Genomic DNA, 8,752 nt, shown 5'->3' with positions numbered 1-8,752 from the left:
TTCAAGAAAACGAAATCATCCTGTGTTTATGTCAACGAGGATCTGTTGGCCAAATTACGTGCCTATACACCTTTCCAAGAAACACTCGACCCCAGGGGCAGCACACGGTTTTTGAGCCTAGTCACTGGGTTTGGGATACGGCCCATTCGTCACATGTCCATCCGTCATGGGGCAACTGGTAACAGGCCCGTTCGTCACAGCGGAACATTTGTCATAGGATGATTCCTCACGCTGGCAGTTCGTCATACAATGACCCCAAAATCATTTAAAGTTTTTTTTTTTTTTCTATTTTGTTTTTATGGGAAGGGTTACGAAACCAAGTCCGTACAAGGCCAGGGAGGTTGACTACTGTACGAATAGAACAAAAGCATGTCCCAACGACCCCAAGATAAGGCAACATGCAGCCTTTAGCCTGCATGTTGTCTTATCTGGGTCACCTTACTAACAAAAGGAATTCGAGAACACAAAGTTAAAAATAGAAAAACAAAGCCCACTGAACCCGATTTCTTTTGTGTGCCTTACTGCAGGGTTTATCATGCCGGTTGCTCGCGGATTGTAAAAGACAGATCCCTTTTGCTTCCCATCTCACTCTCGATTTCTAAATGGAGGTAGTTACTACTAAGAGAGATGGCGATAGGCTTCTTCACGAAGGACATTCCTACAATAGCATTAAGGTTAACAAACTACGTTGTATTGGGCCCAGACATGTACAAATTACTCAAAAAAGGTAGTTAAGTTAAGTTACTGAGTATCGACGCCAAAAGTAATTGGAGTAGAGTAGAAATTACGCATTCGTAATAGTAATTGAGTAAACTACTAACTACTGTAAAAAGTAGCGAGTTACTTTGAAGTTACTTTCGAAGTTACTTTTTTATATATTTGTGGTAGCAAAATGAACAGCAGTTTTGATCAATGAAAAACCTTGCGAGCCTAAAATAAATGCAGTCTATTTATGGCTTGCGTTTTCGCCAAAATAGTTTACTTGCTCGCAGAAGCAATTGACTTTCAAAGTTCTTGATAGGAGAGTTTTCCCATTTTCCTTCTAAGGACGTCCCCAGCCAAGCTAAATAGACGTTCCACCGACGGGCTGGATGGAACGGCAGCGTTGAATTTGAGAAACAGGCTGTGCAGGGTCGGGTAAGCGAGTGTCGGCATCTTAGGTGTCCATGACGAAACTTGTGAGGTTTGCCTCGGGTAGAGCGTCTTTAATAACTAACTTTCCTCCTTTTTCTTTTTCTTCGTCAAGTTGAGATTGTTATGTCTGGCCCCTCTTTATTCCGACGTCGTTCTGAGAGTACGCTGAGCGAGTGCACCAGACCGTCAAGGGTTCAAGTCTCGCGCCACGACGATGAGATCATCCGGACGACTGCGCGTCCCGTTGTAGTGCTAGTGCTACGCTACTGACAAAAAAAAATTGTTTTTGTTCAACAGATAATGAATCGAAGTATACTTCGCCGCTAACGCCGGGTCCAACAAAAGGATCTCCCAAGGGTAAGTCGCAATCCTCGCCGGCGACTACAATATTCAGACGCGCCTGAATCATTTTTAACATAGAAGAGGTCTCCCAGGCATGGATGGTCGGAAGGACGCGAAGGATTACTTGAACAAGCATCGTCGCTCGTATACAGTTGCAGCTGTAAGCGGGAACGTGCTCCCATGAACGGATTATCCGTACCAGGGTTTGTGCGCGGGGGAGTCCGGCTTTGCAAAGGCGTATGCGTTGACAAGGCGCCCAGCTGCGAGGTCATTCCAGTGGCGCCTCCCGTGGAACCTACCGCTTGAGTCAGAACTCACTAAAGACAGACAGCACGAGAACAACAACTCTCAGAGTGCCCCCGTCTTTCACGGTTGCAGCTGGAAACGCGGCGAATGCGTGCATTACCGGATTAGGTCAATCCGACCAAGGCTTGTTCAGCATCTCTTCCCACGTTCGTGGGTGCCGGTGTTATGTTTTGGCTGCTCGTCGCCACCTTGGCCCAACGACGCCTTCCAGAACAAGGGGGCCCCTTGTTCGGGAATGCCACTTCATCTGCCGGCGTCTTATTCATTTTGCGCTCAAACTTCCCTGATGGGCAAAATTAGCACTATATAATTTCGAAAGTAGTTAGTAATTTGAGTAGAAGTTACCTGAAAAAAGTAGTTAACATAAACTACTAATTACCCAAATCAAGTTGTAATTGAAAGTTACCAAGTTACTCGAAAAAGTAGTTAAACTACAGTAGTTTGAGTAGAGTAGTTGAACTACGTCCAAGTCTGATTGGGCCTCCCTTCCCTCCTCTGGTTTGGACAGTCAGAGAATCAACCCTAGCAGAAATGCCAAGGACGAACAGCAGCATCGAAGCGTGGCACCGGGGACTGCAGGTAAGAACTGACCTAATCCTCTGAGAACTTTGAAGTTTTCTGTAGCACATTTTTGCATTTGTGGCTCAAAATTTCAGTACGGTGCCCACTCAAAAAAGCGTTCTTTACGAGTGTGTGTGTTCTTTTTTTCTTTTTAATGCCCGAGTAACGTGGGATGCAGTTCTCCCATTATCTGGGCGTTTCTGGGCTGCATCAAGAGAGAGCAGTCCTTGGCAGAGATGAAGCTGGCTCGAGCAGAAGGCGGCACGATATCTTCGAGGGTGTCCAAGAAGCACGCCGGCTCCAACCGTCGTCTTCAGATCATTGGGAGCCGCTACAATGGTCGCAATCGTCTTGAAACCTTGAGGGCGGCAGCTCGAAATATCGCTTTTTGATTTGTGGTTATTTCGCTCAATAAACGTGTTGTGTTCTAAGTACAACGATGACTTGTTTGGATGTTTTCTCACTTCAGTAAAAATGAAATATAACGTACTAATCTTTATTGCATGCAAAGCCAGTAAATATCAGTTGGGCAAATTCGAATATCCGATTCGCACAGTGACAAACTTTCCTAGTGGCAAATTCCCCTATGACGAATGTTCCGTTGGGACGAACGGGCCTATTACCAGTTGACCTTTAACGGATGCGCACATGACTTTGATTTCGATAGGCGCAGCCTGCGTAGGCGCAGTTTCAAACACTGCTGGTGGCTAAACTTTCGTTTTTTCCCACCCTATTTTGTCTTTCATGGTGCATGTATTTTCCCGAGGACATTGAAAGAACATTGTATTATATTTGAAAAAAAAGCAAGAAAAACTTGTAAACTATATTTGTTGGGTACGCGCGCGACAGAACAAATGCAACTAAAATGTTAGTTGTCATTAGTTTTCTTGTTTGTTTTTTTACAATAAGTTCTGACGGTGTTGCCCGATTGGCCGCTTGTCAAACGACAAAGCGCTTAGCTGTCAAAAATAATTTAAAATAGAAGACAGCCGAAAGTCACGCATTTTGCACGTTCACAAATAACGTGTTTACCGATTGACAGGACATGGACATGCAATTCAGCAAGTTTTAACATTTGAACAATATATTGTACGTACCACACGATGCAGCGTTATCAGAAAGGAATTTATTTGAGAAAGATCTCAAATAACACAGTCTCAGTCGACGAGAGTCACATCTCGACGATCGGACGGATTTCAAAATGACTTTGTTTTGGGGCACGTTTTGGGGAGAGCTTCATTTTTTCACAACAGCACCAAGGCAAAGGAACGAACGCGACTGACCCGTTTCCCACCCCAACCCAGACAACTATTTTTGGAGACCAAGGAGGCTTCTATGCGAATTTTCTCTGGGAGGGGGAGAAGAACTGTCATTATTCACAAAATCGCGTCCAGGGCCGTTCGACGTCCTTCCTCTCCCTCATTTACCGTGAATGTCGAGCAAAAAATATTGTAAGATAATACAGAAAGCGTACGCAGCACGCATACAAAAATTAAGTGAAACCCTCAAGAGGGGCAAGAAAACGTCGAAGTCAAAACCGCAAAAACATATGTAGACAATTGCGCTGAGCGGTTTTTCACACTACAAGAGAGTGGCAGAAAATTTCTAGCTGATAGAGGGGGCGAGAGTCGCACCAGCCGCATCAGCATCACCAACAAGGCGGTGGCCTAGGAGCGTTTTCCGGAAACGTGTATACCTTGAATAAGCGCAACAACTGGCCACCGAATGACAGCGAGCAGGAGGAGTTGCCTTCGGACCCCACCCCAGCGAACGTTACGTGCAATAAGTGCGACATAGGGGCCCGCCCCACAGCCTGAAATCTCGCGCGACTGGCCCGGTCTCAAACCTTGAGGAGCCGGCATCTCCTCCGTCGAGGCACGGGCCACCCCACAGACTGGAGCGCGCCGAACATAAAGCCGGCATAACCGCTGTGATAACCCTTCCCCATCCTTTCCCCTTCTCCTGCCCCAACATTGTTTAATAAATGTATTCTGCCTCTGCACGGTATCGTGTAGATATGAGCGCGACTGTCCGTTTGCACGTGTTGCTGTTTCTGTCGGCGTGGACTAACATCCACATACTTTTTTTCGCTGCGGCGCTCCTACAGTATCAGCAGCGTCGCCGTCAATACGGTCGGTTTACAGTCAAAGAGTTGCCACACATTTCCGCTGTAATTGCAAGTTCTCTCAATGAATGGGCGCTCATGCAAGGTGAGAGCATCTGAATGAAGTCTTTAGTAATAAAAAAAGTTGTCCTTAAGTTCTGCGCGCGCTTTTATAAGCTGAAACTTATAACTAGGATGTATATTTCCCTTTGTTTAAAAGAAAAATCAGCAGGTGTTTTCTTGAATGGGCATATGTTAATTGGAACAAAACGATTTCAGCATTACTCAGATTTGTAACATGTAAACATCGCGACACTGTTAGCTCGAACACGACATCGCGGCATTTTCGCGTTTTACTTCTAAGTAGTATTAGTAAGCACGAACTTGTATAGCTTACATTTTAGAACTAAATTAACTCTTTCCGTAGTAATAATAACTTGGATGACATCCCCTGGTTTCAAAGAGACAAATGGAGAAACCGGCGATCGCTTGTTTGCGATAACAATGTCGTGCTCTATAAGTACGCGAATTTCTCCAACAGGCGCTTCATCAGCAAACAAACGACGCAGGAAAAAACTGTGGGTGAAGACCCGATCGAACGACTAGTGTAGCCGGATGTTTTTAACCAAGTTCCCCGACGACGACTGGAAAGATAACTTCCGAATGAATCGTGCATCTTAACGAGCTGGTGTCACTTGTGGCACGTTTTATGTCTCCTATGCCGGACTGTGTGAGAGCACCCGTGCCCTTAGAAAAGAGGGTGGCCATCGCTCTCTACAGATTGGCAAGCTCCTGCTGCGAATGCAGGGTCGTAGAAAATCCGATCGGTGTTCAGAAGGGCACCGTGAAGAAATGCATCTACAAGTTCTACCGCACCACCGTGAAGTATTACCTGCGGGAATACATACGACTGTCATCGACAGAAGACGCAGAAAACATTTCACCAAACTTTGAAGCGAGGTACCACCCTCCAGAAATTTTCGGAGCCATTGACGGTACTCATGTCCCAATCCTGGCACCAAAGATAGGATATAGTGATTTCGTCAACAGGAGAGCTGTGGACTCCCTTTAACGTTCAAGCTATAGTGAATGATTGTGGTCAGTAAGTTTTATTTCAGGGCTTCCTTCACATTTGCAGCACGATTTCTATAAAAAGTTCTTGCAACCTCTGAGTCCTTACTCTATTGACCACTAAGCTGACATGGTGGTTGAAGCTGCAGGCTCACTGGAATGCAAGGCGCAAATATATGGTGAAAGGTGCATAAACAGGCACAACGGAGAAGACACACACACCATCACATGTGTGTGACTTCTTCCTTGTGTCCGCTGTTTTTGCGCTTTACACCTTGCTTCATAACGTTCACCAACTAGCCCAACTACAAGCTCTTGTACATCTCATCGAAAAAATTAAGTGGCTGGCTTTTACCCAACCACATTCTTTGCACATGAGCATGCAGAAAGGGTTTAATCATGTTGAACTGACACTTGACTGGCCCGAGCGTGCGGTTTCCGGCTCTCCGAGCTTAGCACGTTCCTAAATCTTAAAAATAGCGGATCCCAGGATATAAATGGATTGCAAATTAAACCCATCAAATATGTCATTGATATAATTGCTCCTCCTCTCACGTACATTTTTAGCCTCGTTTTAACGACCAGTGCTTTTCCAAAAGAAATGCAAAAGGCGAAAGTAACGGTGCTGCTCAAAGGTGGTGACAAAAACAAACTCACTAATTATAGACCAATATCAATTTTACCGGTACTGTCTAAGGGTCTTGAGAAAATAATTCATTCAAGACAAATTAACTTCCTTAACAAAACATAATATTCTATCCAATTCACAATTTGGTTTCCGTAAACAATGATCAACAGAAACCGCACTGCTAACACAAAATGAACAAATTGTTGAAGCATTTGAGAGAAAAAAAACTCGTACTTGGTATATTTATTGACCTGACTAAAGCGTTTGACCACATAAATCATAACATACTATACCTTAAACTTCACGATCATGGTATTAGAGGAAGCGCAGCATTATTAATTCAATCTTATTTGCAGCATCGCTCTCAATGCGTCTGTACAAACTCATCTTTTTCTCCACTTGATTCTATTACAACAGATGTGACCCAGGGCAGCATATTAGGCCCTCTTCTTTTCATACTTTACATAAATGACGTTTTTAACATAATGACATCAGCAAAAATAATAGCCTATGCCGATGATATGACTTTTCTTATTACTGGTACTGACCCGACTGACATAATTTCGGAACCAAATAGTTCTTTTAGGAATTTGAAAGGATACATGGACGCAAATTGTCTGCAAATAAACCCTAATAAAACTAAAGCGATTTTCTTTAGACCCAGAAATAAATTAATTTGTACGACAACATATCTTCATCTAGACAACCAGAAAATAGGAGTTGTAAGTGAAACAAAATCTTTGGGCGTTTATTTTACCGAGCGCCTCACATGGGACATTCATATAAATCACACCCGTACGAAGATAAACAGAATAAATGGACTGATAAATAAACATAGATACTGCCTACCATGCAATATTAAGAAAATGTTATACAATGCTCTTGTTGTTCCTCATCTAACATATTGTCATCTCATATGGGGTACAGCTACGAAACATAACATACTTAATCTTATTATTGCACAGAGAAAATCAATTAGAATAATAGCAATTCTCCCGTGGAATGAGAGCACTGCAAATTATTTTCAGCAGTTAAACATTCTAAATATATCTTTCCTTTATAAACTCAAACTCACATGCCTTTACAGATCCGCCCTACTCGCAAACAACACCTTTATAATTCATTTTTTTAATCTAAACAAGCATCTCACAAGTCATAATACACGACATGTAGAACCACGGTTTGTGCCGACATTTCGTACATCATATGGACATCAATCAACAAGCTACAATCTACCTCACTTACTAAACGAATTGATTCAATATCACGTCATACCTGAAGCTGTCACCAAGTCCCATATGATGTCCCTGTTTATGTCTTTCGCTAGCTCTGACTAACAAATTTTAACCCACACGTTTTTTGGTTGACCACTGCTTAATTTTTATTGCATGTGTGTAATTTCGCTTTTTCTTGTTTCATTATTTTTGTAAAGGAGTAATTATAGAACATGTCATCACTACTCTCTCTGCCGCTTGTATCGGAGCAGGGACCTCGTCAAGTTGCTGTATGCAGCTTTTTGTCCTTGCCCCTCCGCTCCCTGGAGAGGAAATAAAGTATTATTATTATTATCTAGTGGCCGACTGGAGTATCGCACCCGTCTTGTTTCTAGAAACACGATCAGCCTGTTTTGAAGCAGCAGATTATTGTGCCCAAAATAACCGAGGCAGAATAGAGACAAAACGCGCCCACTAGTAGTCACCCTCGCATGATTATTTTCAAGATGTGTTACATGTGCAGTGGCACAGCATCAGTCACGGTAATTGTAATTTTCAGATTCCGCAGCATCACCTGGAATGTTGCCGGGAGTGCACATAATGCATCATTTCTAAGGCTGTCCAATGTGTACCTTAGGAGCGAAGAACTTCTTTCAAGGGAGGAAAGAATATTTTGTGAACGTCTAATTCCATTCATGCCGCTCGGTGACCCTTCCTATCCCCGGCTGCCATGGATACTGAAGGGCTATACCTGGTCAAGTGACTGAAGGAGGGACAGGGGAACAAACAAAGGACATACACAAACAGGACAGCAGGCAACACGTGCAACAGAACTTACCGCAGAAGAATCATTCAATGTGTGCCACAGCGCTAGTCGCAACGTCCTGGAACATGCTTTTTGAAGGCTCAAGGCACGGTGGCACGTAACACTGAAGCGAACGGACATTAACTACAAGTTTTTGACCACTGTCAATGCAGTGGCATGCATTTTGCACAACTTTTGTGAACAGGGGCTGGAAGGCGTTAGAGATGCGTGGATTGCGGCTGTCAGAGACTGTGAGAATATCTTTATCAGCAGCCCGCAATTAGTCCTCTAGACGCTAACACTTTTTGTGAAGTGCGCGACTTCTTCAGAGACTATTTGGTACGAGAGTTTCCATTTCGTTCTGCTTCATGGTAAATGACGATTGTCAGCTGAAGCATATTTAAAAGCCTAAATATGGGGCTGGCACTCATTATGCTGGTATCCAGTTGTTAAAAAAATATTAACCAATTTTTCACTGTTACAAGTAAGAGTGCACAAACTACAATATTGTTATTTTTATCACAGAAGGGCAACTCTGCAAAGAATACTTATGACGGAAGGGCAACTCTCCCAAGTGTAAAAATGAC

The 8,752-nt window shown here is 43.5% G+C and overlaps 1 pseudogene; it reads left to right on the top strand.

The window, feature by feature from the left end:
• The first annotated feature begins 5,165 nt into the window (after positions 1-5,165).
• On the top strand, positions 5,166-8,457 carry LOC115318671 (annotated as a pseudogene).
• The last annotated feature ends 295 nt before the right edge of the window (positions 8,458-8,752 follow it).

Source organism: Ixodes scapularis, unplaced genomic scaffold (assembly GCF_016920785.2).
Source record: "Ixodes scapularis isolate PalLabHiFi unplaced genomic scaffold, ASM1692078v2 PGA_scaffold2__306_contigs__length_199485367, whole genome shotgun sequence".
Taxonomy (NCBI): Eukaryota; Metazoa; Arthropoda; class Arachnida; order Ixodida; family Ixodidae; genus Ixodes; species Ixodes scapularis.
This window is presented reverse-complemented; position numbering and strand designations above follow the sequence as displayed.